The sequence below is a fragment of the Pan troglodytes genome, chromosome 18 (genome assembly GCF_028858775.2).
Source record: "Pan troglodytes isolate AG18354 chromosome 18, NHGRI_mPanTro3-v2.0_pri, whole genome shotgun sequence".
NCBI lineage: Eukaryota > Metazoa > Chordata > Mammalia > Primates > Hominidae > Pan > Pan troglodytes.
Genome location: NC_072416.2, coordinates 46,025,234 through 46,048,770, shown reverse-complemented (window position 1 = coordinate 46,048,770; position 23,537 = coordinate 46,025,234). Strand labels below are relative to the sequence as shown.

The 23,537-nt window shown below is 43.3% G+C and overlaps 1 long non-coding RNA gene across 2 annotated transcripts in view; it reads left to right on the top strand.

The window, feature by feature from the left end:
• The first annotated feature begins 7,897 nt into the window (after positions 1-7,897).
• LOC134808811 (uncharacterized) overlaps positions 7,898-23,537 on the top strand; it is an 89,162-nt gene continuing 73,522 nt past the window's right edge. For both annotated transcript variants that reach the window (XR_010152598.1, XR_010152597.1), the window contains exon 1: positions 7,898-11,246. This is a non-coding gene — a long non-coding RNA (uncharacterized LOC134808811). The remainder of the gene's footprint in view (positions 11,247-23,537) is intronic.

The window sequence follows — 23,537 nt, the reverse complement described above, 5'->3', positions numbered from 1 at the left end:
TGTAGTTACCATGGAGACCATATGGCCTGTAAGTCCGAAATATTTACTAGTTGGTCCTTCACAGAAAAGTGTTGCCAACCCTGGCACTAGAATCTAAGGCCATAAGAAAAGAGACTTTTGTCTGTTAAATTCACGGTTGTATCCCCAGTGCTGGAAGAATGCCTGGTAGATGGTAGGCACTCAGTAGATACTCGTAGGATGAATGAAGGGGAAGTGAACACTGGTTTGGTATAAGGAGTGGTCCTAAACCAGAAAGAGCATCAACACTTTCAGGGGATTGGCTGGAAGGGCTCGAGGAAGAGCCGAGGAGGAGAGGAGACTTGAGCAGAAGCCACGTCTCAGGAGCTCAGCAAGGACCGCAGCTCAGACAGGGTCCTGATCCCCACAGGACACCGGGAAAGAGGCTAGGGAATCTGGATGTGGAGAGGACTCCAGTGAGCTCCCCAAAAGCCGTTTCAGTGGACGCAGGCTGCTGAAAGGTGAGGGGGTGGAAACAGCTAACGTGTGCCTCATTTTGGGACTTGGGTGAAGAAAACATTCAGCCACCCGCATCAGATGGAAGGGGGACAGTCTTTTTTCACATTCAAGGTTTTAGAAGTAAGGGCAGGCCATGACTGGAGGAGGCTCTGCTCTTAAAATGCCTGGGTCCCTTGGGATCAGGGCTTGAGTTAACCCGTGAGTGCCTGGACTACTCCTCCTGACATCTGTCCCTCAAACAGCTGAGAGGCACACAGCACAGAGCCCAATATCACACATAAAAACACACACAATAACCAATAAATCATCTACGGTGTCTGCATTGACTAACTCACATTTCCCTTTAGGAGCCAGAGCTTTGGGCTTTTCCCAGTGGATTTAACATCTTCTGAGTCTTTGTAATAAGCCCTGGGGGAATTGCCCTGTATGCTCTATCATAATTTAAAACAGAAAGTATAAGGGCCGTATTTCCCACCCCCCTCCCTTTTTTCCTTGCACTTAACTCAAAGTCCCCTCTGCTAACTTCATCGGAGTATATTAATTGATGTCAAAATCACCCAACTCCGTTTCAGTTGTATTTGAATCCATTTAAACATTTGCAGAGTCAATTAAAGGCAGGATCAAGAGTTAAACAGTTCTATCCTTAAGAGTCAATTCCCTCCCAGAGGAATTCTTAACGTGATGTTTTTTTCTGTGTGAGTCTGAAGTGAGTTCAGGTTGGTGAAGGAAGCACCCAGCAGTCTCAGCACTCACTAGACATCTACAAATCCATTTTCCCCTCCCTTCCCAGCCCTTCCAAAATAGGCCTGGTGCTCCACTAGCCTTTGGTTCTGGGAAGTGAGATCGTGGAGGGACTAGATTCCCTGCGGGGGAAAGCAGTCTGGGCGTAAATCCATTACCCGGGCTTAGGTGTACAAGGACTCCCTCTGGATGTTGTTTCAAATAAGCTTTTTTTTTTGCATTTAGGTTTTTTTGAGAAAAGTTGTTTCAGCTGACATCCAAGCGTGGCATTTGAGGTTTTGTTAAGTCATTCCCTGGAAAGAGAGGATATTTAGCTGCTTCATAAAGGGCTCTCTCTCAAGGGTGCCATTATGATTTTCTCACCTTGGCTAGTGGCAGCTGCTTCTGGGGGTGTGATAGGAGCAGAGAGGTGAACCCCTGAGTGAGGCATCCCACCTCTCACTCTTTGATGGCTGATTCTTCTCGACAAAAATCGAGTCAGAGCTGGGCCCTGGTTTCACGGGCACCCTGGACCAGAGGACTTGGGGGTGTGCAGAGAGCTCCTCCAGCTCCTACCAGCCCTCCTGCATTCTCCCCACCCCAGGGGCCCGTTGACCGGCTTGTCTTGCCTCACCCCACACAGTGTCAGTATATGCATACGCTTGTGTGCATTCGTGTGTGCTGAAAAACCAAGAGGCTAACCTCAGCCCCTAAGAAATAAAAATCAGATCCATGAAGGTGAGCGGGGAGGGCGGAGGTGGGGGTTGCTTTAGGCTCCGGTGAAGGGCTGGAGACATTTTCGGAACAGTCTTGCGTGTTCCAGCTTGTTGCCACTAGGGGCTGCTGTGGTTAGGCAGGAGTACCAAGAGCAGAGCTGTTTACAAAGAGGGAAAACGGAAAGATACAAAGCAGTGATTATTTCAGTTCATGAATAATTTTGTTATTTCAGAGGATTTGGGGAGTGCGCTTGGCCACTACCCTCATTTTGCAAGTATGTGACTTCTTTCTTACACAGTGGCCCTGCCAGGATGGCTCCATCAGAAAGTCCCCTCCGTTTGATCCGTAGACCTTGCGTTGACAGGTGCAGGCTGCTAGGACGGGCACAGGCTGGGCTAGGCTCCCTGCTGCATCTCCTACACAGTTCCCAGGGAGAACGAGCGCTTGTCTCTGGAGAAGGCTTCCGAGGATGGATGGGTGTTGCATTCTCAGTTCCAAGTCTCCGGTAACAAAAGTGGAAGAGAACAAACTAGATTGAGGAGGCAAGGTATGATAGCACATTTCTCAGATTCTGTAATTCTCCATGAGACTAAGACCCAGATAAAGAACTGTCAGTGCTTCAATTTAATTCCTTTCAGCACTTATTGAGCACCTACTATATGCAGGATATCTTACTCTGCTTCCACAGTACCTATATATACTCTCTTTGGAAGAGCTGGGTTAGAAATGTGGAGGGAGTGGTAGGGATAGGGCAGAGAGGCTTTTAGAATCAGGGTCCACAGGAGCTGGGAACATAAGAAAGGCCTATAAATTGCATCTACTTAATTTACCAGGAAATAGAAAATGAATGGGGGAAACAGTGAATTAAAGGGTAGGATGCACGCTTTATTTCCTGTGGCTAAAAAAACAAGAAAACTAGAAAAATGAATCCCTGCTGAAGAGTGATTTCCTCCATCTTGCTAAAAGGTCATGGTGGCATTGTTACTCTCCTTATGATTTTTGTCATTCTTATCTTGAACGTTTTTTGCTAGTGTGAGCAATTGACCATGAAGGCCATGCATCATTGCTTATCAGTTTAGCGCTTTTCAATCTGAAAAAAAAAAAATACAAAACAAAAGCCCATTCCTCCTTGATTGGAAATAGGCCTGAAATCAGCAGCATTAATAATAGGGTCTTCATGCCACACCATTTTGGCCTGGACTCTGGTACCCATAGTTTGGCGCTTCAGGCTCCAGGAGAGGATGTGCACTTTTTGTGAGGGCAGAATCCAGGCAGGACTTCTGCATTGACTGTCTGCAGCCTTCCCCCGGGAGTAGGCAACGCTGGAAGAAAAACAAACAACTTGGAACTATCACCACTAGATTCTCCTCATGTGGCCAGGCAGCCCTGATCTGGGCAAGCTTTTGTGTCTTGCTCCCCAAAGATGGTAGAGGATTTCAGAACACAGAGTCAAAGTCAGGACCTGTCTGTCAAGCAATAGGAGAGTAGTCTGGGACATGCTTACTTGTCTCTGAAGTCCATGAATATGAGGAGACTTCTTTTTCTCTCTTTAACCTCCATAGTTCTCTAGTGATGGTGCAATAAGCATTAGAGGAAATGGGTGGAATGAGTCTGGTTTATTATCTGGCACACAATAGGTGCTCAACATATATGATTCCCTACTCCTCGCTTCCCTGTGGACTTGCATTTCCCTAACCAGAAGCTGTCGGTTCAGTGAGCTCAAGACTGTTGCCCCGTGGCTCTGGCTCTCTGGCAAGGCCAGTGTAGTCAGCTCAAGGGGCTGGAGGGTAAATTCCTTTGGCTCTCCAGGGCCAGATGGGGGAGCAGCCTCATGAGGAATGTGAAAATCTGGAAGAAAAGCTGATAACCAGAGAAATAAACTGAATGGAGAGGCTGTGGGAGTATGAAAGACTTCATTTTGCTGAGAGTAACAGCACGGGGCTTTAAGTGTCTTATGGATTCTGCATGAGTTATGTATTTTCTGCCTGTAAAGCATTTGACAGGTTTTAAATGCATCAAACTGAGCAGATTTGTTGTGAAATGCAGTAAACATATGCTGAGTATTTTAGTAGAATCATAGCCACCAGGAATGCTTTTTCTTCTTGTGTGAAAATACAAAGAGAAATACCTCCCCTTCTTTTGATCAGTTCCCAGCACAGAGATCTCTGGATTTGCATAAATATAAAGATGAATTTGTATGTCTGTGAAGGAGTTCAGGAAATGCCACCTCCAAATCTGATGCCTTGGTATTTCTGATTACTTTGAACTGTGAAGGCACTTGGGGAACAGAAGATCTGGGCTTTCTCTGAGCTCCCTTGATGCGCCTAAAGACTGATCCTCCAAAAGGAACTCAACTGTCATGAATCTTCTCCCTGGGAATCTTAGCAACCAGTGAAGATTATCTTGGACCACAGGAGATAAGATTGGAGTTTGGTGCCACACCCAGACTCTCACCTGCTCTTCTGAGGGCTACTCTGAGACAACTTTTACCATCTGAGAGATCGCTTAGCTGCACGAAAACACAAGCTTTATTCAACACACATTTCTTCCCTTCACCCTCCCATGGCTTTTCTCCACCAACCCTTAGAAACCCCAAACCCCTATTCCTTTCTATAGCTCAGGATATTATATAAGCTTCAATCATCTGGTCCTTCTTCAAGTCACATATGTCTGTGGGACTCTGTGCATCATATGTAATTGAATATAGTTTTTGTCTTGTTAATCTGTCTTATGTCAATTTAATTCGCAGCCCAGCCAAGGAACATAGAAGGGTGAAGGGAGCCATTTTCACTCTCCTAGATCTGGAAATCACACCCTACCAGATTTCTCAACCTTTTCTTTTTTATGGAAGGCTCAGCACTTAGGGACTCTTAGAAATGGAAGCAATCTGAAATGATTATTGACGTGACAGGGTGGTCCATGAACAGCAGCATCCACACTGCCTGCAAGCCCATTGGTAATGCAGAATCTCAGCTTCACTGCAGACCTACTGAATCAGAATCTGCCTTTCAACCAGATCTCCAGATAATTCAAGAGCATAATCAAGAATGAGAAGTGCTCTTGTCCTTCAGCTCTGACCGATCCCTTTCACTTCCCCTGAAAGACAGCCAACTCTCCGAAACTTTCCTTCTCATCAGCTGTCACAGAGCTTTCTGAAGCAGTGTGTATTGTCAGCCCTCTCTTCTCCAAGCAAAGCAATTAACACACTCAACAAATGTGTGTGGGGTGCTCACTGTGTGTTATGTGTCCATGGGGAGGAGAGATACATGTGTGAGGACCCCTGCACTGTGGCCCATTCTCTCCGTTCTCCTGACTTCAGGTGTCTCAGCCAGTTCTTGGAATGACATGGCTTCCAGACCCCTTTGTCATTGTCCTTCAGCTCATCCATGTTGTCAACAATAATTCTTTAATATTATTTCATTCAAAAACATATTTAACTGAATAATTTTGAATGGATATTTGAATAAGTCCCCCTTAAAGTCTGGCACTCAAACAGGACCCTATATTTCCAAAGTTGCCTGAAAAAATGAGTAATTGAGGGAACTTTTACTTTTGTGGTCTGGATAGAATCACCTGGGTGTCTCAAGTGTGAACGCCATCTCTATCTCCAACTATCTATGGTGAGTGGGGTGGGCATCTTCATCATGAAATGAGGCCCTTGGAGTGCATCACTAAGGTCCCTTGTGTTCCACATTTTATTCCTGATGCTGAAAGGAAGGAATAAGAAATGCTGCCACATTGCACTCCTCGGCCCCTCTGTCCTTCCTTTCCACCAGTTACCAAGCCCCCCATGTCAGGGACATCCCTCGGCCCTGGAGATTCAGCAGTGACATGAGCAAGGATGCAGATTCCATTCTAAAAAGAAAAGACTGAAAACAGAGGAACCCATAAGCGAGCATCTTGACCTGCAGCATTCTGGCCCACTCAGATGGAAACCACCTTTGCAAGAATTATAACAGTAAGAAAATTATGGCAGTAAAAGAGATATGATCTAACTCACCCTCCATCTTGCCTTTCCCTTAATTATTGCTGGGCTTTTGGGCTAGCTAACTTTGGAAGACATTTAGGTTATAGTTTAAATGATAATAGCCCTTCCCCCAAACTTGACTCCCTCTATAAAGCTAATGAAAGGCCATGGGGCTATGGGGGTGGAAAGGAGCCTGATTCTGCTAAGGTGCAGACATAGATTGCCAGCCATTCCTGCAGATAACACCACTATTGTAGATTGGCCTTTTGAGATAGCTTGTCAGATTTTTTGAATGTCTGACACCTATGGCTCCAAGCCGACCCACCGATCCCACTCCTGTGACCCCACCCAGAAGCAATTCAGCATGCAGGAGGACAGCTTCTATCCCCCCAATCCCATATGATTTCATCTCTGACCCAGCCAATCAGCAGCAAGCACTCATTTCCTGGCCGCCCTCACCTCTTCTCCCAAACTGCCTTTGAAAAACCCCTAACTATGGGCCTTCAGGGAGATTGATTTGAGTAATAACTCCATCTCCCACGTGGTATAACCGGCCTCCTGTCAATTAAACTCTTTCTTTACTGCAATGCCATGGTCTTTAATTGTGCAGTGAGCAGGAAGAAACTGTTGGGTGGTTACAAGATGGAGTGTTATTGGAAAGGGAATGAACCGGAGGAAAGTGACACCACCTTTGCAAAATTATGACTGAGACAGTGAAAGAGATCTAATTTAACTGAATCCATCTTGCTTCTAACTGTCCTTGTTCATTCCTGGGTGTAGGCTGAACTAGCTTTGGGAGAAACTTAGCTTAGTTTATAGTTTAAACAAAGATGGTAACAGCCCTTTCCCAAAGCAGACCTCCTTCTTGCCTGGGGACTAGAGTGCCTTTGTAGGACTAACATTAGCCACAAGATTAGAAATTATGGTTTAGAAGTCATGCTACTGGAGGCTACAAGATTCTGACCCTCCCTAAACTGCTCCTAAGATCAGTGCTTGAGATATTTTACAGACCCTGCGCTTGATGGATCAGCTGGCCCCACCCAGATCAATAAACGGGCTCATCTGATCTTGTGGCCTCCACCCAGGAACTGACTCAGCGTTAGAAGACAGCTTCAACTCCCTGTGATTTCATCTCTGACCAATCAGCCCTCCCGGTTCACTGGCTTTTACCCACCCACCAAGTTATCCTTAAAAACTCTGCTCCCCGAAAGGCTGGAGAGACTTATTTGAGTAATAATAAAACTCCGGTCTCCCACACAGCCGGCTCTGTGTGAATTACTCTCTCTGTATTGCACTTCCCCTGTCTTGATGAATTGGCTCTGTCTAGGCAGTGAGCAAAGTGAACCCCTTGGGCGGTTACAAAAGGGCAGGAGGTGAGACGGAAAAATAGGGTCTGGAGGCAGGGAGCATAAGGCCAACTCACACTTCAGCTATAACAGGAAATATCCTCTCCATAGAGCATACAGCAAGTGAATGACTTTGTAACTTTACTTCATCCTCTTCATTTACATAGGGCATACCCCAAGTCGAGGGTATCTAAACTCTCAAACATTCTGTAACAGAGCCTTTGAGCCCCTATGCTCAGACCCGCTCCCACACTGTGGAGTGTACTTTCATTGTCAATAAATCCCTTCATTCCTTCTTTGCTTTGTTTGTACGTTTTGTCCAATTCAGTATGCCAAGAACCTGGACACCCTCCACCAGTAACAGTGGGAAGGGTTTGCTTCTTCTCTTGCTGTGGCCCTACCCATTGTGCTTTCTCATCTCTGTTTTGCAAGCAGCCTTCTTAAGAAGGAGCGAATGAATAAAGTAAAATAAAAACTTTTTGGTTTCTACTAGACTCTTTCACTTACCACCAACTTCCACAATGAGCAACCATGTTCCGTTTCTTCTGCTGTAAGAGTATTAGCAGTAGTGAATACAGGTCTGCAGCAACTCGGTTCTTGTCTCCTCAGAGGAAAGAATTTGTCTGAGGGGCATAAGGCAGAGTGAGGGACTGAGGCAAGTTTTAGAGCAGACATGAAAGTTTATTTAAAAAGATTTAGAGCAGGAATTAAAGGAAGTAAAGTACACTTGGAAGAGGGCCAAGCGGGTGACTTGAGAGATCAAGTGTGTGGTTTGACCTTTGACTTGGGGTTTCATACACTGGCATGCTTTGGGGGCTTGCAGCTCTTGTCCTCTGATTCTTCCCTTGGAGCGGGCTGTCCACATGCACAGTGGCCTGCCAGCACTTGGGAGGGGCCACATGCACAGTATGTTTACTGAAGTGTACATGCTCACTTGAGGCATCCTTCCCTTACCAGATGAGTGTTCCTAGAGGAAGGTCATATACTGGGTAATCTCCACCATCTGCTTCTTAATGCGCATGCTTGAGTCCACTCGCCCAACTCCTAAGATCTTATCAGGAAGCTGCTGATCATCAGTTTCAGGTGATTTCTATCTATTGGGAGACTGCCTTTCCCTGATGCTGGCTGCGACTAATGATTATTTTAGAGAGACCATTTAATAAGTACCCAACCATCACCTGATGGTCAGCTGACATTCCTGGTGGAGGGGCTCCCTTCTGCCCTGCTTATGCCTTCCTAACTACCTATTCTAATAAAAAGAGTAAAAGGTGGAGAGAAGCAGCATCAGGGAGGCAGCCACCCTCCACCTCCAGAGGGAAAGTTTGAGTCAGCAGCAGGAAAGAGCCCCTTGGAAGTGGGCTCCAAGGTGGGGTTTACAGAGGCTTGCCTGCCGGGCTGCTCTGGTGAGCACTCTGGAAGCAAAGCTCTGCCATCAAGTGGAAGATGCACGCTGATGGGCAGCCCCAGGAGTGGACATTCTGCCCCCATACAGAGTCCAAGGGTGAAAGCTTCACACTTAACTCTCAGACATTTCCCAGGCAGGTGCTTCCAAGCATCTCTTTGCCGCAATAGCAGTGAGAATTGGAGGGTAGCCTTTCTACAGGGAGCCTGCCACTCTGCTGGTGCAGGGAAGTTTTTGCAGGAGGAAATGACATCTTCAATGAGCTTTGTGGTAGAGATGCATCTCCAGAATGTTCCTATACAAAGCCTGTGTCCCGAGGCAACCCCAGCTTAATGCAGCCTTTAGACCCAGGATCCTCCAGGCTTGGCCTTAGTCTGTTCCTGCTGCCATAGGAAAATACCACAGATGGAGTAATTCATAAATGATAAAAGTTTATTTCTTCATCCATCTCCAAAAGCTAGGAAGTCTGAAGCCAAGGTGCCGGCAGATTCAGTGCTCTCTCTGCTTCCTTGTTGCTGTGTTCTCCAGAGAGGATGAATGCTGTGTCCTCACTTGGCGGAAGGGACAGGATGACCAGCCAGCTCTCTGAAGCCTCTTTATAAAGGCATTAATCCCATTCACAAGGATGGAGCCCTCATGCCTAATCATCTCCCACCATCACTTTGGGATTTAAGTTCCAACGTGAATTTTGGATGGATGCATACATTAAAATCTTAGCAGCCACCAATCCACCATCCTGGAGGCTCCAAGAGCTTCTCATGTGATTCACTGATGACTGCTGTGCACCTGCCAAATTCAGGATCTGCTCATCTGTAGCTGCACAGCCCAGGGAGGAAGGGATGATCTATTCCTCTCTGCCCCCTTCCTAATTCCTTGGCTGTCCATTAGGGCCTTAATGACTAAGTATGGGGCTGGAGCTTTGGAAAGATTGAGTCTGCCAAACCCCTTTGCATCAGTTAGGCTTCTGGACTATGCGTGACAGAAAGCAACTTTAGTCTCTTTATATAAATGAAGATATAACAGGCAGGAGCTGTTCTACCACAAAACAGGATGCCATGGCCCCTACAACCTGCACCATTGCTATGATGAATGACCATTTGCATTTTTGCTTTTAGCATTTCCTCAGCATTCAAAGTCTGTGGGGAAGACACCTCTCCCAACTGTCCTGGGATGGGTTTGGCTCCCTTCATCTCTGCAGTAAAAGTGAACATCGAAAATTATTTTGCACTAAGATTACCCACAGTGGGGAGGGAAAGGAGGTAATTCCTCAGTGGGAAAGTGGCAGGCTATTAGGGAAAGGGATGGATGCCAGGTAACCAGAGATGATGGGGGGCCACTACCTAGCTGGCCCCAGCCTCCACCTTGCAAAAGGCAACCAAAAGAAGCACACAGTGAAAGGTGTCTAAACTCTCCAGTTTCATCTTGTTTGCCTTTTTTTCTTTTATTGTCTTTTGACTGTAATAGAGGCAGCATCACATCGAAAAATCCCCCTGGATTAGTAGGTACCACCAGCCCTGCATCTCCCAGCCTGGTGCCTTCTTCTGTGAAATGGGGTGAGTCCTGACAACTCCACAGAGTTGCTGAGAGGCTGAATGAGGAAACAGGTGTGGACATTCTTGAAGAGCAAAGCACGTCCTGCAATTGAGAGATATGAAGCTTGCTCTGAATGGGCCAGCTGTGCCTGTTCACCAGCTTTTCATTTCCTCCCACCCTCACCGCCTTTTCATTTGCTTTGACTCTGATTTATTTGTTAGTTTCACCCTGCTTTATTCCACAGAGGGTTTGGCTTTCAGGTGGCAGGATTTCCTCGTTAGTTCCCTGGCAGGACTGTTTGTGCTCACTTCCTGGCCTCTGGGATTTCATGGGGGCTTTTGTCCTTCTCCTTTGCATTCTATGTGCAGCTGCTCCAAGAGCTGGGACGAATGTGGGGGTGAACTTCTGGTGGGCAGCCTTTTTCTGGCACCCACAAAGGACCAGTCCAGGGGATCCTTTTCTCCTGCGGAGTCAGTGCCCACCCTAACACATGGTCCCACTCTCCCTCCTCTTTTCTCTCCTTCCCTTCGTCCTCCTTCCCCTTCCCTTCCTCCTGTTCCTTTCCCTTCTCCTCTTCTTCCTCCTCTTTCTCCCCTTCCTCTCCCTCCTCCTGCTTCTCCTCCTTCTTTCCCTCTCCCTCCTCCCTTTTCTCTCTTCCCCCTACTCCTCCTCCATTCCCTCTCTCTCCACTCCCTCCTCCTGCTTCCCCTCCTCTTCCCTCTCTCTCCCCCTCCTCCACCTCCTTCTCCTCCTCCTAAATGCAGCTACATTTGGACCCCTGCAACCCAGCAGGCTAAGATGCTGGCAGCACCTCTGTCCTCTGTGGTCACAGGGGCTGGATGTTACGCACCTTCCCAATCTATTGCCTTCCAATACCATGTCCTTCTGATGTCACAGTAGCAGAGATTCTCCACAGGAGAGAACCATGGAAAAGCAACACTCCTGAGTCCTTTTGAAAAAATCACCCAACAACAAAATTCAGCCACTTAAAAGAGGAGTCCAGATAAAGAACTAATGGTGGAGAAACCACAGGAAAGGGGCAGGTTCTGAGCATTGGAGCCGCACAAATATCAACCAGGACTAAGTAAGTTGGAAATTATAATCACAGACTAACCTGTGAATGTCGTAAATCTTGAAAACTTAAAAAAACTAACAAAAATACAGAGAGGTAGTGCTAATTTCCATATCTTCCATAGAATAAAGTGTATAAATATTATTTTAAATTGATATACATAGCTAAAAATGTGACTTCAACCTTTTCCAGTTTTCATTGTCATTATCGTATTATTTATTTTTATTTTTATTATTTTTTGAGAGGAGATTTTGCTCTGTTGCCCAGGCTGGAGTACAGTGGTGCCATCATGGCTCACTGCAGCCTTGACCTCCCAAGCTCAAGGGATCCTCCCATCTCAGCCTCCCGACTAGCTGGGACTACAGGCATGCACCACCCTGTCTGGCTAATTTTATTGTATTTTGTAGAGTCAGAGTTTCTCCATGTTGCTCAGGCTAGTCTCAAACTCCTGGGCTCAAGCAATCAATCCAAATCAGCCTCCCAAAGTGCTGGGATTACAGGTATGATCCACCATGCCCAGCTCATTAGCATTTTAAGCTAAGAGCAATCTTTTAGCAATTAATACCTCTGGTGGTTTAGAAAATTTTACTTGAAATTCATAAATATTTTCAGTTTAATAACTATTTTTTTCTAAATTCAAGTAAAATTAAATTAAATTTATTTTTTAAAATAGTATGCATCACCTACTTCAGAGAAATGTATTTTAGTTGATTCATCTGCCCTCCTATCTGTATATATGCAAGAGAGAAAGAGGTGTTTGGAGTGATATTCTTGCAACTTTTAAAGTGTCACATTATTTAATGATAACTATTTCTGGGGGCTAGATTCAGGGTAACTCTTTTACTTTCTTCCTCATAGATTTGGCATTGCTTAAAATCTTTATAATAAACACAAACTATGAAAAATATAATCATTACTCTCAAAAAAAGCATTCATCCAATAGAAGAGAACTCTGGGTTAATTGGAAAATCTGCTATATGAATGAATAATTTAACATGGATTCTTAGGTAACATGCATAATTATTCATGTTTACGTAGACTATTTGAATATATCTAGAAATCCTGCTGACTTAGAACTCAGACATATTTTTTAAGTTTAAAGATTTCCAATTTGGGAGTTCCTCCGTCTACTAATGGATGGTGGTGTCATTGTTACAGTATGACATTTGGGGTTCACTGATCTATGCTGGGGAGCAGAGCTGGGGATAAAGTTGGGGCAGAAGGGGTAAGAATGAAATCTCTGTGTTAAAAGCAAATGAATGTATTATGATCGGTGCTGCCAGAGTGCAGCATAAAGGAAATAGGCAATGAATTAATGATGCGGTGGAGCAGCTGCACAGAAAGTTTCCTGTTAGAGTGACAGCAAGCCTAACATTGTGACTTAAGGCCCTGTTTTTATGCCACGACCACCTCCAGTTTGGGCTTGATATAGTGACAGCCCCATGCTTTAAGACTCTTGCTTGTTCAAGATATTTTTCCCCAGGTGGCAATTTCTCTACTCTTAATTCAGTGAGAGTGAACAAAGAGCAAGTGGGTTTTGGGAAAAGGCTAGGTCTGTGAAAGTCAGAGTGGTAATACACTGCTTTTCCTAATTCCCAGCCCTTACTAAGAAAAAACACTGGAGAAAATTGATAATGTGGTACCCTCTATAAAAGCGGGCGGTTTTAAATTTTAATTGATCTGGAAAAAATACATTTCTAAAAATTTATGCCATCATTCTGCCCCAAGCCCAGACATTGCTGCCACCAAAGCACTGATGTTTAACCAGGGACTTTAGATTTAAGCTGTAAATCAGGGAACAAATGATCCACATTCTCTGTCCATTCCTACTAAAACCATGGGAAACTTCTGAAATTGCTTGCCAGAAAAATATCAGGGAATGCATGTATATATAATTACCCATGGAGAAATATGGGGCATTATTTTGTGTGTATTTTAATATAAATTACACTGTAAATAAGCATATAAATGCATATAAAAAGGTCTTTATATCCTGCCTCATAACAATGGTGGCCTTAGGCAAAAGGACGGGAACATGGTTAGGCCTAGGGAGAAAAAGGATCTTAGCAAAGAGACATTTGTGATGTTCTCACCTCTATCCTCTATCTCTCTCTCTTTTCCTTCCTTTTGTTCTTCTTTTTAAAAGACACATAGTCATACTTTACCTCCACAAGTAAAAATTACTTTTAAAGATTTCAGCATAATACTCTGCAGAAAAATCTAATTAAGCCCAGTTATACACTTAATGATTGCCTAGTCAAATTGCTTCTTTGGTTGTTTTAAAAACTGATTTCGGCAGAGTAGCTATGTTTTGTGATGCAGCTGATCCCATATTGTCACTGGGATGAATGTAAATGTCAAAGAGACGGTGTTTTGATCTGATATTTTTACCTGAATAAATATTACTTGCAGTTGAAAAAAGCAAAGATTCTGTTCATGAGTGGCACACAGCAGTCACTCAAAAAAATGCCGAATGCATGAAATGTATGGATGGATGGATGGATGATGTTTGGTTGTTGGATGGATGGATGGATGGATGGTAAATGGATGATAAATGATTGAATGGTGAATGAATGGATGGTGGATAAATGGATGTATGGTGGATCAATGGATGTTGGATGGATGGATGGTAAATGGATGATGAATGATTGAATGGTGAATGAATGGATGGTGGATAAATGGGTGTATGGTGGATCAATGGATGGATGATGGATGGTGAATGGATGGACATATATCAATGAATGGATGATGGGTGGGTGATGAATAGATGGATGGATGGTGAATGGATGGATGGATGGATGGATGATGAATGGATGGATGGATGATGAATGGATGGATGGATGATGGATGGTGAATGGATGGCTGGATGGATGGATGGTGAATGGGTGGATGGATGGATGGTGAATGGGTGGTTGGATGGATGGTGGATGGATGGATGGATGGGGGATCAATGGAAAGATGGTGGAATCAATGGATAGATGGATGGATGGGTGGTGAATGGATGGCTGGATGGTGGATCAATGGATGAATGGTGGATCAATGGATGGATGGTGGAATCAGTGGATAGAAGGATGGATGAATCGATGGATGGATGGTGAATGGATTGATGGTGAATAGGTGGATGGATGATGGATCAATGGATGAATGGATGGATGATGAATAGATAGATGGATGGTGGAATTAATGGATAGATGGATGGATGGATGGATGGATGGTGGGTCAATGGATGGATAGTGGATGAATGGATGAATTAATCTGGTGTGAGAGACAATTGCTGTTAGATTAAGGATTACCTTGAGCACAAGTTATATAAATTTTTTAAAAAAAAGAAAGTTGAAACTCATTCTCACTTACCTTTGGCCAATAGCTGGATTTGATATAGGCAATACTTTTTGCCTTTAGAAAATCAGCACAATGAGGAGTGGAGCAAGATGATCTTAGTCTAATACAAGCTGAAGCTAAGATTTTGTAGGGGTGCAACAAGGGAGCAACAAACTGTTTTCTTCTTTCTCAACAAAATGAGGGGAAAACATACAAATAAACACTGAAATCATTTAGAATTGTAGTGGGATGATTACACAAGGCATAGGGAGAACAATGATGCCCAGAAGGGCAGCAAAAATGGTCAGGAAAACTGAATTCACTGCATAAATATGGGTTGTTATTCTGAAAGGGACAGCTGAAGGAAACAGACAGTCACTGGCAGCCAAGTCTGCTCTCCACCTCAAATACGATAATGGAACCAATAATCCCATAAAAAGAGGCAAGAGACTCATCTTCTCATGGGCACTCAGTGAAATGGGAATGGAGAGAGCCATTTTTGCTTGACTGGCATGATGTCTTTTCCTCAGTGACCACCTCCTGCTTCCTCGCCTTCCACTTCCCAGCTCAGGGTCACTGCCCTCTCCTCTTTACAGTGGCTGTTTATATTTTGGCAGCTTCAGATGTGGAGAAAAATAAAGACTGACTGTGTAATTTAAAACTTTCATCCTGTGTTTGCACCACCAACCCTCCTGTCCCAACAGATGGTCCCCATCCCACCTACAGGGAGACCCAGTCCTCACCTAGCTGACTGTTCACCTGCAGGTCTGGTGTCACCAAATCTGTGCACCTATTCATTTGCCTCAGGAACAATCATTATCTTGCCCTTTATTTTTCTGAGTTTTCTATTTCTTCAGGGTTGCTATTCAGCTTGCAGTAATTACTCCAGTGGCAAAGCTGTGCCATCCCCTATCTTTTAGGAAATTGTTGGGTTTTTCTTATTTCATGACTTCATGATTTTCCAGAGGCTACTTTACAAACACAATCTTTTCTTTGAGTTCTAGAAAGCTTTCAGCAGGCCTCTTGCCAAAAATCATCTCCTGCCTTATGCAGGAAAGAATCTCTCAGGCCACAGTGGGAAAAGCTTGGAGTTTGTGGAGCCTGAGGCTTTCCAGGAGCCGCTGGGCACTAGCACAAAGGGAACGTCTGGAAATTAATGGGCACAGGAGAGAAATGGGTTTGCCTATTTCATACAACCATCTACAGAGGGCAGACTGAGGCTCTGGGTGGAAAGAAGGAAGGAAGAAGAAATGAAGCCCCTCTCGCTCCCTTCCCGATCTCTCCCCACATAAAGGCTGGCAGTGATTGACTTTTTACGTGTCATATACGCATCTCTGCTTAAAACACATGCTGTCAAATGTGTTTTTCTGCGCCTTGAAAAATTCTGTCAAATGCCATAAGCCATTCTGTCAAGAAAACTCTGTTTTTAATGACTGGATCCTTTGTCTTGGCTATTTTGTCTTCGAAGCATTCACTGGCTGTTGGCCAAATGTGAAGGAGGAAACGGATGCTCTAGTTGGTCTTCCCAATGATTGACTGTGCTATTTGGCAACACACTAAGCCATAGGTCTCAAACTCAGATGCCTGTGGGGGCCAGGCAGGTGACATAAATGAGCAAAGCAGGCCGGATGGGAACTTTGGCAAAGTGGACTGTCGCTGTCCCACCTGCAGGGGGATCCCAGTCCTCAGCACTGGCTGACAGTTGACCTGAAGGTCTGGTGTCGCCGAATCTGTGCACCTGTTCATTTGCTTCAGTAACAGTCATTATCTTGCCCTTTGTTTTTCTCTGAGTTTTCTATTTCTTCAGGGTGGCTGTTCAGCTTGCAGTAATTACTCCAGTGGCAAAGCTGTGCCATCCTCCATCTTTTAGGGAATTATTATTATTATTATTTAAATTTCATGACTTTAAAATGTGATTTGCTGGAGGCTACTTTATCTCCTCCACAATAACTTATTTAAGGACAGGCACTTAACCCAGGCTGAACCAATCCTAATACTTCATCCTCCTGGCCATAGTGGTTGATCCAGCCCCTGGGCATGCAACCTGTTCTTTCCTGTTTTTCTCTTTCTTTTTCTATTTCTTTGTTAATTGGAGCTTGGGAGCAAGAGCCTCATTTTCAATGTAAGGCTGGGAGGGTCAGCTAAAGAGTAATTGGTGACCCTGACTTCAGCCTTCAGGAAGAAGCCAGCCTCAGGGTTCTGGGGGACACAAAGAGATCACAGATAAAGTCCCGAGGTCACTCAAGTTTCCAGCTTCAATAGTTTCAGAGAGACTTCCCGTTCTTTTCAAGGTTTGGAAACAAATCCTCCTTTCTGCCTATTTTGAGTTGAGCTTCTGTTACTTGTGACTCAAAAAAGCTTGACAGATGTGGACTTTGGAGCCAAACTACAACTTGGGTTCAATCTGCATCTGACACTGGCTCACTGTGCAATCTTCAGAAGGTTCATTAGCCTCTCTGTCTCAGTGTCCTCATCTATAAAGTGGGAACAATAATAGAACCTATCTGATATAGTTCGGATATTTGTCTCCACCCAAATCGCATGTTGAAATGTAATCCTCAATATTGGAGGTGGAGCCTTGTGGGAGGTGTTTGGATTATGGGGCCAGAGTCCTCATGAAAGGCTTGGGCCATCCCTCAGTAGTAAGTGAGCTTTAGCTCTGAATTCACACGTGATCTGGTGGTTTGAAAGTGTGTGGCATGGCTGGATGTGGTGGCGCACACCTACAATCCCAGCTACTCGGGAGGCTGAGACAGTAGAATTGTTTGAATCCAGGAGGTGGAGTTTGCAGTGAGCAGAGATCACACCATTGGACTCCAGCCTGGGTGACAGTGTGAGACTCTGTCTAAAAAAAAAAAAAGGCCGGGCACGGTAGCTCACACCTGTAATCCCAGTACTTTGGGAGGCCGAGGCAGGTGGATCACCTGAGATCAGGAGTTTGAAGCCAGCCTGGCCAACATGGTGAAACCCCGTCTCTACTAAAAATATAAAAATTAGCTGGGCATGGTCGTGGGCGCCTGTAATCTCAGCTACGCGGGAGGCTGAGGCAGGAGGGAGGAGAATCATTTGAACCCAGGATGCAGAGGTTGCAGTGAGCCGGGATGGTGCCATCGCACTCTAGCCTGGGCAACAGACTGAGACTCCATCTAAAAAAAAAAAAGAAAAGAAAGTGTGTGGCACCTCTCCCCACTCTCTCTCTTGCTCCTGCTTGGCCATGTGACATGCCTGCTCCCCCTTCACCTTCTGCCATGATTGTAACTTTCCTGAAGCACCCCCAGAAGCTGAGCAGATGCCAGCACCATGCTTCTTGTAAAGCCGCGGAATCACGAGCCAATTAAACCTCTTTTCTTTACAAATTACTCAGGCTCAGGTATATCTTTATAGCAATGCAAGAACTGCCTAATACACTACCTTGTAAGGATGCTATGAGGATTAAAAGAATCAATACATATAAAGCACACAAAACTTGTATTTTCATCAAAGTGTGAGTGAGTGGCAAAAAATGATTACACACCCCAGAACAAGGGACCCAATCTGTCTGCGACTGAAGAGTCACTTCTGCTCAAAGACAATTTGAAACCTAAAAGGTAATTCCTCTTCTATCAGTTTTTCACCCTCAGAGAGGAATAGTAACTCCACATCAGAAAGATGTTTCCCTTTTCCTTTCCCAAAGAGAAAGAAAAAAGAACTTTATAAAATCAAATTCATGTTTCATCAAGAAATTAAAAGACAAAATTAGACAGGCAGTCCAGAATGAGGTAGAATTCATCAATATTCTGAGAGGGATAGAAAGTTGAAGAGATAGTAGAGTCATTATAATAGATTTAAACACCCACCACGAAGAGAAATTACTAATGGGTGAATGTAGGTATAATTTAATGCTTGCGTTTTTTAGAAAAATCCAAAAATGACAGGTCTGTAATTTTGACTTCAGTAGAGGAGGTAATGGAAATACCGTTCAGGCTTGGAGAAGCAGAGTGCTATGAAAGTTATTACTTAATTAGAGATTGTAAGCACAGATTCAAACGAGGGAAGAATTTTCATTGTGTTTGCAGTAGGTTTGTTGGCATTGCAAAGAAATGAAGAGGCAGCCGGGAAGTGAGCTAACAACTTCTCCGAGTGGGACTACCTGAAATCCAATTCAGGGTGAGAATCTAGGGCCCTGTGCCCAAGGAAACCTTCCCTGCAAGCTGCCTTTATCATCTAGCACCCTTGGTGCTGGTCTCAGCAGAAACAATGACATTTTCAAAAATAGGAAGGAAAAGGACAAAACTGAGCAGTGATTTTCATGTTTTAGGAAACGAACTCAAAAGGAAGAGATTAAATGAATGTCGAAGGGATTGTAGTTTTGATAGGACAATCAGGATCTATTATTAAAGCATCAGGTTGAGGCTTCGGAGCCAGGAAGTGATGTTGCCCTTCCTGGGGGTCTGTAGGAAGAGATGTCATGACAGTCCAGCAGACAATGCCAGAAATGTTGGGGAGATGGTACACTTAGGATGGAATTTATGGCTATTTTGCCCACTGTCTCCACAACACAACACATCACTGTGAGTTATATTGACATTAACAATATAACTCAAACATGGGTTTTGGTTGTCACAGAAGGTTTTGGCACTAAATCTCTTTAAAGAGAAATGAGGATTTCATGCAAAATTCATGATGTCTGGGAAGCCCTCTTCATTAAAATGGTGGGAAAAAGCATAGAAGGCTAGGAAGCGGCTGGTTGACATCACTATTTTTCCAAGAGTGGGCTTTTAAAAAGGGCTTTAAAAATGGTTATTTCCAGGCCAGACGTTTTCTCACATTTTCTCTCAGAGGATTAGAAAAAGGGTGGCTCACCAGCCCCAAATTTTATTTCATTCACTCTTAGTTGAAAAGGGAAAGTAAATCACACACTGTGTATTCCATGGATGTCTAATTGGCACCAGGACAACCTGGTCTGTCCACAAACCATGGGGTCCCATGCCCAGAAGTATTTTTAGGTTGAAGGACAGCAATCTTTTCCCTCTTTTATTATTATTTTTTAACTGATACATAATAATTGTATATATTTATGGGGTAGAGTATGACATTTCAATACATGTATACAATATGTAATGATCAAATCAAGGTAATTAGTATCTCTGTCACTTCAAACATTAATCTTTTTTGTGTTTGGAACATTCAGAATCTGCTCTTGTAGTTATTTGAAAGAAAACAATAAACTGTTGTTAACTATAGTCACACGAAAACGCTATAGAACACTAGAACTTTTTCTCCTATCTAGCTGTAATTTTGTATCTGTTAACCAATGTTTAGCTACACCTCTGCCACTTCCCAACCTCTGGTAACCAGTATTCTACTCTCTACTTTTACGAGATCAACTTTTTTGGCTTCCGCATAGGAGTGAGAATATGCAGCATTTGTCTTTCCTGGTTTGTTTCACTTAACATCGTGAATAAAGGTTCACCTGTCTTGCCATGAATGACAGGATTTCATTATTTTTATGGCTGAATAGTATTCCATTGTGTATATATACCACATTATTCATTCACCTGTTGATGGGCACTTAGGTCGATTCTATATCTTGGCCACTGTCAACAGTGCTGTAACAAACATGGGAGTGCAGAGAACTCTTTGACGTACTGATTTCCTTTCCTTTGGATATACACCTAGAAATAGGACTGCTGGATCATATAATAGTTCTATTTTTAGTGTGTGAGGACCCTGCATACCATTTTCCATAATAGCTGTGCTAACTAATTTACATTCCCACCAACACTGTGTAAGAGTTCCTTTTTGTCTGTATCCTCAGCAGCATTTGTTATTTGTTTGTGTTTTTGAGAATGGCCATTCTAATTGGGGTGAGATGATGTCTCATAGTGGTTTTGGTTTGCATTTACCTGACGATTAGTGATGTTGAGCATTTTTTAACACATTTGTTGGCCATTTGTATGTGTTCTATTGATAGAAGTCTATTCAGCTCATTTGCCCATTTTAAAATCAGATTATTTGTTTCTTCTATTGAGTTGTTTGAGTTCTGGATTTTAATCTCTTGTCAGATGAATCACTTGTGAATATCATCTCCCATTCTACTGTTGTCCCTTCACACTGTTGATTGTTTCCTTTGCTGTGAAGAAGCTTTTTTAGTTTAATGTAATCCCACTCATCTATTTTTTCTTTTGTTGCCTGTGCTTTTGAGGTCTTTTTCATAAGACCTTTGCCCAGACCAATGTCCTAGAACATTTTCTCTGTGTTTTCTTCTAGTTAGTTCATAGTTTCAAGTCTTACATTTAAGTTTAGTCCATTTTGATTTGCTTTTTGTATATAGTGAGAGAAAGGAGTCTAGTTTCATTATTCTGCATCTAGATGTCCAGTTTTCCTGGTATCATTTATTGAAAAGACTGCCCTTTCCCCAGTGGATGTTCTTAGCACCTTTGTTGAAAATCAATTGGCTGTAAATACATGGATTTATTTCTGGGTTCTCCATTGGTCTATGTGTCTGTTTTTATACCAATATCATACTGTTTTGGTTACCATAGCTTTGGGGTGAATTTTGAAGTCAGGTAATGTGATGCCTCCAGCTTTGTTCTTTTTGCTCAGGATTGCTTTGGCTATTTGGGGTCTTTTGTGTTTCCGTATGAATTTTAGAATAGTGTTTTCTATTTCTGTAAAGAATATAGTTAGTATTTTGATAGGGATTGCATTGAATCTGTAGATTGCGTTTGGTAGTATAATTATTTTCATAATATTTATTCTTGGAATTTATAAACATGGGATGTAATTTTTTTTTTCTTTTTGCCAAGGACACCAATCTTAATTCAGAGAATAGTTGTGTCTCTTTTTAGTGTCTGAATGGTCATACCTTTGCATAGTTGTCCATTTAACTTTCAGGTTATGCCCACAGGATGTGGCCTGGTGCAGAGAAGCAGAATTGTTTGAATCAGATGACACGGATTCTTGTTTCAACTCTGGCTCTGATTCTGGTGACCTTAGGCAAGTCATTTTACCTCTCTAAGCCAATTTCCTTTCCTGTAAACTTAAGGGAAATAAAGAGTGGTTGGCCTGTAATGTCTTTTTCAGCATTACAGTTCTATAAAGTAATTCCTTTCTATGGTAGAAAGAGAAGTTATATTGTGAATCATATGGAAGTGTGTTTGGGAGAAAGCACATTTAATAATGAATGAAAAGTGGACTAAGAAGGCCAGAGAGAGCCACACCAGCACCAGGACTGCTGAAGACCAGGCAGCAGGGGTAGAATGTGATTCTGGGGATCTTGGAGGCAGGGAAAGGAGTCTTGAAAAGAAAAGTGGCCAGAAAAAAAATCAAGAGAAAGAAGATTAGAGTCAATGCAGACAGTATGTGAGTTCTACACCAAGCTCAGCCCTGAGTTTTGTTTGTCAAAGCCAAGTTTTAGATTTACCTCCTTGAAGTTTTTCCAGACAAGTCCCATCTAACAATATTCTAGACAGGTCGGGCTTCTCTCAGAAACTATCAGTGGCTCCTCATGGCCTGGAGAAGACTCTAATATCCACATCTAGTTTCCAAAATTTGTTTACTACCTATCTTTCCAGACCCCTCTCTGACCTGCCTTTGTCAAGAGCTGAAGGCTTCATCCTTTCCAGACTGCTCCTGAACCTTCTCTCCTGTTTATTCTTTCTGTAAAGCCTTCAGCTTCCCCTCTGCTGGGGGAAACATTGTCATTTATCAAGACAATTAGGCCTCATAGGATTTTCAGGAGCCTGTGCCAATGTTTGGGACCTGCAGTGAAGGAGGTAGGAATAATCAACTCCAAAATATGAAAATTGCAGAATCCTTTTGCTGTGCAGAAGCTCTTTAGTTTAATTAGATCCCATTTGTCAATTTTGGCTTTTGTTGCCATTGCTTTTGGTGTTTTGGACATGAAGTCCTTGCCCACGCCTATGTCCTGAATGGTAATGCCTAGGTTTTCTTCTAGGGTTTTTATGGTTTTAGGTCTAACGTTTAAATCTTTAATCCATCTTGAATTGATTTTTGTATAAGGTGTAAGGAAGGGATCCAGTTTCAGCTTTCTACATATGGCTAGCCAGTTTTCCCAGCACCATTTATTAAATAGGGAATCCTTTCCCCATTGCTTGTTTTTCTCAGGTTTGTCAAAGATCAGATAGTTGTAGGTAAGTGGCGTTATTTCTGAGGGCTCTGTTCTGTTCCATTGATCTATATTTCTGTTTTGGTACCAGTACCATGCTGTTTTTGTTACTGTAGCCTTGTAGTATAGTTTGAAGTCAGGTAGTGTGATGCCTCCAGCTTTGTTCTTTTGGCTTAGGATTGACTTGGCGATGCGGGCTCTCTTTTGGTTCCATATGAACTTTGAAGTAGTTTTTTCCAATTCTGTGAAGAAAGTCATTGGTAGCTTGATGGGGATGGCATTGAATCTGTAAATTACCTTGGGCAGTATGGCCATTTTCACGATATTGATTCTTCCTACCCATGAGCAAGGAATGTTCTTCCATTTGTTTCTATCCTCTTTTATTTCCTTGAGCAGTGGTTTGTAGTTCTCCTTGAAGAGGTGCTTCACATCCCTTGTAAGTTGGATTCCTAGGTATTTTATTCTCTTTGAAGCAATTGTGAATGGGAGTTCACTCAAAAGAAACTACCATCAGAGTGAATAGGCAACCTACAACATGGGAGAAAATTTTTGCAACCTACTCATCTGACAAAGGGCTAATATCCAGAATCTACAGTGAACTCAAACAAATTTACAAGAAAAAAACAAACAACCCCATCAAAAAGTGGGCGAAGGACATGAACAGGCACTTCTCAAAAGAAGACATTTATGCAGCCAAAAAACACATGAAAAAATGCTCATCATCACTGGCCATCAGAGAAATGCAAATCAAAACCACTATGAGATATCATCTCACGCCAGTTAGAATGGCAATCATTAAAAAGTCAGGAAACAACAGGTGCCGGAGAAGATGTGGAGAAATAGGAACACTTTTACACTGTTGGTGGGACTGT